Raw genomic sequence first — 5,788 nt, 5'->3', positions numbered from 1 at the left:
TAATTCAATTTCTCGATACCCTGGTTGCCCTTACATGAAACTTTGACATCAAACTGAATTGTATCCCACTTCCACTTTTCCTAATTTGCGTGAACTTAGACAAACTAGTTAGTAAGTATAGGACTCAGTTTCATCATCTACAGAATGGGGATGAGAATAGGGCACACATCATAATTTGCTTGTAAGGATTAAATGAGAATATAAGTCAAAATGTTTGGCACAGTGTGTGACCCTTATTAAGCACTTGAACTTAATAGCTGCATCTATTGGTATTTTTATTATGATTCTTATTCACATGTCTTTTGTGAATTTCTCTTTTATTTGTGATGGCTTATAGATTTCCTTGTAACCAAAAGAGATTTGAAGGTACATTTTCTTATACTCATCTCCAATTCTTGTATCTGTTAGAGTTCCTCTACAAATCCTTTTGTGCCAAACACTGTGCTTTCTAATTGCCTTGAAATTATGGTGCAAGCCTGACCTAGAAATTGGGATATAGTAGGTGCCAAGTGAATCATTAGTGAAGTTCTTTGAAATTCTTGACATTATAGTTTGCCTTATTCACCAACACTGGTGCCATCCCATGCTCATTCCTTCTGTTTTCTATTTCTCATGTCCCCAGAAAGAATGATCAGTAACTGAGGTAGAAGCCTGCCTCACCAATACTATTGGTGTTAAAAGACCTCAGTTTTAGGCCACACCTTCTAATTTTGGACATAGGACCGAGTTACTTGCTCCCAAAGTCCTCTTTACCTATGGAAGTTCTTTGCTCTTCAACATACCTTAGTGTAGGCTACAAGCTGAAGTTGAGCCAGACCTGACCCAGCTTGCTTGGAAAATTCCCAGTGAGAGCATTCACCTCCAAAAACTTGATATCTTGAAAATTTGACCTGGCTTGCTGGGAAAATTCCCAGTGAGAGCATTCACCTCCAAAACAATTCTAATTCCATAGGGCTTTCTGTCACTCTCCTTTTCCCACCACTCTCTATCCATGACTGCCCCAAACCACAGATAGTGAGGACTCTTGGTGTAAAGTGTTGGGAATTACAAATCACAGCTAGCCAAAAGGAGATGTTCTTGAATAGATCAGGTATGACTGGATCCAGGTGTTCAAACAATATTTCCTATTTCCCTTTTTTTTTTTTTTTTACATGAAAAGTCTTTATTAATCCTCTCATGAAAAATCTATACAATGTCTGCAGGTAACATCACTGTAGAGTCTTTACTCTTTCGCCTGTTATCCAATCTCCAGCTCACTGCTAGACACTTCATTTCTTTTTGCCAGCACCAACATTAGCCTTTGCGGTGCCCCTGACTTTCTTCATTCTATTCTTGCATTCCTTTCGCTGCTTTCTTGACGTCTTTTTCTTCTCATACAGGCCATGCCTTGCAAGTCTATGTTTGGGTTCATTTTTCTTTGCATAATCCAAGGAATCATAAATCAGGCCATAGCCCATTGTCTTCCCACCACCAAAGTGAGTTCTGAATCCAAATACAAAGATGACATCAGGTGTGGTCTTGTACATCTTGGCTAGTTTTTCCTCTAATTTCTGTCTTTGGTACTGTTGCCTTCCCAGAGTGAAGGGCATCAATGACCATTTGTTTCCTCTGAAGTAGTCGGCTAGTCATGAACTTCCTGGTCCGGATAGTTACTGTATCGTTCATGATGGTGGGCGATAGTCGGGCAACCAGGGAGGAAGAGCTATAATCCCTTTCTTAAATCAACATCACTTTCCTCTAGGTTGAATTTATTCTTCAGTAAGTTTCCCCAAGTAACATCAAGAGTAGCCACCAGCAAGTCTTAGCATATACTCTATGGCAGTGATTTTCAACTAGTGACCTGTGGTACACTGGTGTGCCATGAAAATTTTTAAAGATCATTATCTAAATTATTTTCAAAAGAAATTCAAAGCACAGTAAGTATATTCTTTATTTTTTTCCCTGTCTTTTTGATCAACATAATTTAAGTGTGTTGTGGAATTTTTAACTATAGGCTCAAGTGTGCTGTGAGATAAAAAATGTTGAAAAACACTGCTCTGTGAGCTTAACACCCCAGTGAAAGATTAGAACTCTTACCTCACTACCAAACTCCTTGGTGTGACTCTCCCCAGCTCACTATGGGGTTGGAGCCCAAATCGGAGCTACGAGTCTGACAAGCTGGTACACGCCTCCAAGCCCAGCCTGACAGAGCCAGGGCATGAGATTAACCCCCCTGAAACCATGTGGACAAACGTCAGAAAAACATCAGTTTTCTGAAGACAAACAAGAGTGCTGTCATGCAGAGGAGAAATAGGAAGAGATTCTTAAAAGACAAAAACAAAGGTTTGACTCTGTCCTTCTCTAAGCCACTACCTCCTACTCCTTGTCATTTCATCTTTACCTTTGTTCTGGTTCATTGAAATTTTGGCCACTGAGCTTTTTTCTCCACCTGCCTGTGTATCCTCATGGCACTCTGCACCATTTTCATTCTCATTTTGCTGGTCTTCATTTTTGCTTTTCCTCTTTGCTCAACTGGAAACTCTGTGAATCATGAAGAGACCATATCTTGGCCAGTCCCCACTGAATCACCAGAAATTTTGTTGAATACTCTTTGTTGAGTAAGTGAATGAATGATCCCAGTGAGAAAGGTTTGTATGGATTTGGCAGCACATATTTTGCTTTTTGAGATATATTCTTCTGATGAGCCCTGGGAGACTACAAAAGAGAAAGATGAGTAATTTGGGTCAAGACCAGGGAGTCTAAAACTATTGTACAGAATTTATGATGTCAAAAGAAGTGATAGATCAATGGGCTTCTCCTGGAACTGTCAATTTCCAAATAAACATGTAGGTTGCTAAATTAAATATAAATTGACTGCTAAAGATATGGCACAAAAACACAACTATTCAGTAGTGTCCCCAGGAAAGTTCACATATTATTCCGTAGGAATCTATGAGAAAATCTAAATTATGTTTCTACTTACTAAGTAACGCTTGGCATCCACTGAATGCAAATGAGTTTGACTTAAAAACAGACCAAGCAAAAAACAACTCACAACATTCTCTACTTTCAACAACACCTGCATTCAATTCATTGTAAAGGTAATTGTTCCAAACAGATTCAGATCCTAAGTCCATTTTCATTTAACAAAACTTAAAGACTTTCTGGTAAGTCACTGTTATAATTACAGGTGTCTAGACCACAAAACTTGGAAACTTGTCTCCCTAGTCCCTCCATTGGACAAAACTAAAGTAAGTAAGACCCATGGCTCACTTGAAAAAGTTAACTCAGCTTCTACAACATACTGAACAAAATGAGCCGTGGCCTATTTTGTTTACCTACTAGAAAACTCACTTTAATCTTCCAGGGCAGGATAAAGAAATTCTGTGACCCCTGTAGAACATACATATACATCTGTCCAAGCTAGGATGTGGTCTAAACCTCTAGACAAGGGAGGAAGCTAATTAGAATAGTCTGATTTGCTCTGTGGCATTTCTTCAGTGTCATTCTTATGTGCTAAGTGTTCCCCATGGTAGTAACAAGCATGAAACAACACCATTGTGATATCTAAATTAGCTGATTTGAGATAGAGCATTTAGAGATAGAATTTTGAAGAAAGAGAGAGAAAAACACAAAAATAACATCTTTGATGAGACAGGTATTATCAAGATGCAGAAGTATATGTATACAGATGCATGAGCATATATGTATATGTATACATGCAAGTTTACAGCCATACATGAACAAGTACATATATACCTATTTACATACTGTATATGTTATGTGTATGTATGTCTCAAGATCAGAAAGTAAAATTTAAAAAGATTAAAAATGAAAAAATAACACTCTTTGGAAAGAAAAAATAAGCTTCCTGTGTATAAATTTCAATTTCATTCTGAGTAAGCCCAAACCAAAATTAAGTTAAAACAAAGTACAAGAAATCTATAGACAGAAGAATTGACTTCCTCAGCTTTTGCTAGGCTACTTACTTTCTGATTATTGTCAAGTATCAATTTTTTATGAGCCTCAGTTTTCTTCTGAAGAAATGAGTGGAGAGAATTACATGAGAAATATGAGGAAGCATCTATTAAGCTTATAGTTCACTCCAAGTGCTACTACTTAATACCAATAGATAGTTGGCTATGCGTGAAACAAAAGCCCATCACTATCTTTGAAATGTGAATTTGTCATAAAGAAGAACATGGGATAAAGTGTTTTGAAATTTCTCAAAGCTTTTTCTGAACAATAAAGACATATCTATATCTGTATTATGCATCTGTATTTAGAGAGATATCTTTCATCTAAAATTCATAGTCAGGATTCATACCTTTGTAAAGTGGCAAATTAAATTTAACATATTATTTAGAGTAATAATGCAGGGTTGTTATCTATGATGCTATTATAATACATCCCAATCTAATGATAAAGAAAAACAAATAATTGTATTGGTAAAATCACTTAGCTTGATGGAAAAAGCACTGACATTCAAATCTAAAGTAAAAATTAGAGTTTAAATGAATCTCTCTAAATGTAGAATATAAATGTCTTAACACAATAACTAAGAAAAAGACATGAAGGCTATGTTAACCAGTTGGATGAAAGTACTTCAAATTGTATATAGAAACAGTACACTGTACCCCATGATAGTATTAATGTACACTGTTATGATTTAATAAAAAAAATGACACTATCACTAATACTTTAAAGCAATAATTTCTTTGGGTTTGACTTTCCTCATTTGTGAACTTGATTTGTTTATTTGAGGGAGAAATTACTTAGAGGAAAGTATGAAAAGATGACACAATAAAAAATAAGATAGTTATGTATTATGACAAAGAATAAAAATTCAATCTGAAAATTCATATTTTCCCCAAATAGACAGGGACAAATGAAAACGAGACATAAATTAAAAGTATATTTGAATAAGACTTAAGAGAGTTAAAACAAGATATGACTTACTGATGAAATGTGAAATGTGTAACTTAAAAGCAGAGTTAATATTAAGTTACTTAATCTACTCACATACTCATATATTTTTCAAAGTTCTGGATAAAGGAAAAGATATAATGTGTATTTATGCATATTATATGTAATAGATAAATATGACATCATGATCGGGGTGAGAGCTATCATATGTTACGAGGTAGAAAATATACTAACTTAAACAGTATAATTGTAAAATGTTTTTATTTTATTTATTTATTTATTTAAATATTTTATTTTTTATGTTACCCAAGCTGTTCTCAACTCCTGGAGTGTTCTCAAACTCCTGGACTCAAGTGATACCCCTGCCTCATTCTCCTGAGTAGCCAGGTCTACAGGTGCATGCCATTGTTCCTGTCTTATAAGATGCTCTTAATTGAAGGGTTTATAAAGGTTAAGTTGTGCGATAGATGATGTAAAATTCAAATAAAAAAAAAAAGGATGAATAGGACAAAGAGCATCTCCTTATATTTGTAAAAAAGACAAGAGTCTTGAGTCTAACAAGCATTTACAAACCATTTTTAGCCATTCACTAAAAACAAACAAACAAACTTCATTGCACACTCCATATGCTCAACATGCCACTGTGGACTTTACATGCATAAATCACAACATAAAAAGACAACAAGTAGAAATCTTGTCCAAGATGAAAGAACACACACACACACAAAATAAGGAATGCCTATTGTAGCAGCCCGTATAGCTTATGACTAGGAGGAGTGAGAGTGATAGGAAATACCTGTAATGGAACACCTTGGTGAAAAGGGCATGGAGAGAGATTTAGTCCTAACTAGCATGAGAAAGCTCGCGAGATGAGAGCATTGGG

General features: G+C 35.6%; 1 pseudogene across 1 annotated transcript; it reads right to left on the bottom strand.

Annotated features, from left to right (window-relative positions):
- Positions 1–1,156: 1,156 nt before the first annotated feature.
- Positions 1,157–1,685, bottom strand: LOC100943885 (annotated as a pseudogene). The gene has a single exon (XR_153857.3). The product of XR_153857.3 is annotated as a 40S ribosomal protein S24 pseudogene (transcript).
- Positions 1,686–5,788: the final 4,103 nt, after the last annotated feature.

The sequence above is a fragment of the Otolemur garnettii genome, unplaced genomic scaffold (genome assembly GCF_000181295.1).
Source record: "Otolemur garnettii isolate 467f Iridium unplaced genomic scaffold, OtoGar3 scaffold00059, whole genome shotgun sequence".
Lineage (NCBI taxonomy): Eukaryota > Metazoa > Chordata > Mammalia > Primates > Galagidae > Otolemur > Otolemur garnettii.
Note: the sequence above shows the minus strand (reverse complement) of the source record. Positions and strands in the feature narration are given on the sequence as shown.